The 870-nt window shown below is 39.7% G+C and overlaps 1 protein-coding gene across 1 annotated transcript in view; it reads left to right on the top strand.

Annotated features, from left to right (window-relative positions):
• Positions 1–586: 586 nt before the first annotated feature.
• The window catches only part of LOC101853886 (phosphatidate phosphatase LPIN3-like), a 16,749-nt gene continuing 16,465 nt past the window's right edge, over positions 587–870 (top strand). Inside the window, exon 1 of the mRNA XM_005108765.2 lies at positions 587–741. The gene's annotated coding sequence lies outside the window, so the exon portion shown is untranslated. The remainder of the gene's footprint in view (positions 742–870) is intronic.

The following is an 870-nucleotide window of genomic DNA, read 5'->3' as shown; positions in this document are numbered from 1 at the left end:
TGAATTCCCGAAAATATTTTGAGAACATATTTCTTGGCAAGAGTTTATTATGAGTTAATGCTGCTTTAGAAAAGTAAGGTTTTTATACACAAAGACTATGCTTGGAACCACTAGAAATTTGGGAAAGTAATGATCATAGTTTATACCTTAACACACAGACACATGTATACCCTATCTCACATATATATATATGAATATATATACAGGTATAGGCCTATGATATATACACAACCGAACCTGCTCTACGGCCACCTGTGTAAGTGTAAGACAATCTCCTGTACAAGCGGCCACTTCTAATTTGTCCTTACATTTTTTTACAGTATAATTTATAATGACTCTGTGTAAGGAATCCACCTGCCTAGATGGTTATTCTTTTCCTCGTCCTAGATAGTTTCGACTGTGGGCACATGTACATTTCAAAGACCAGTTATTTTACATGTTGGCAATTATCCATCAAATACCCTGTCGTGCAAATAAACGAAAGACTCACGACGCCAAGCACTGTTGCTATTATACGGAGCGCAAGGGGTCCTTTCGCGGCCCCCACACTCCACACTCCGTTAGCTTAAAAGTTCACACGCGAGTATAAACAAAAACAGTGCAGAGTTGTACGCGTTTGTGTGGTGTGTGTGCGTGCATCAGCCTGCAACGGCTCGGGAGAAAATAACACAACTGTCTCGCCAGCATTCATTCATTCCATTCTCGACCCCTTGGATTTTTTGGATAAGAAAAGAAGCGAAGGTAAGATGGTGGTACTATAAATAAATGATAATAATACATGTAAATATTTCCTAATATTAGGCCTTTCGTCTACCCACTTCTTGGACTTAAACCTTGCGAAGTGAAATTCTCTCCCCTCTCCCCTCTCTG

Source organism: Aplysia californica, unplaced genomic scaffold, assembly GCF_000002075.1.
Source record: "Aplysia californica isolate F4 #8 unplaced genomic scaffold, AplCal3.0 scaffold00718, whole genome shotgun sequence".
Classification (NCBI taxonomy): Eukaryota; Metazoa; Mollusca; class Gastropoda; order Aplysiida; family Aplysiidae; genus Aplysia; species Aplysia californica.
This window is presented reverse-complemented; position numbering and strand designations above follow the sequence as displayed.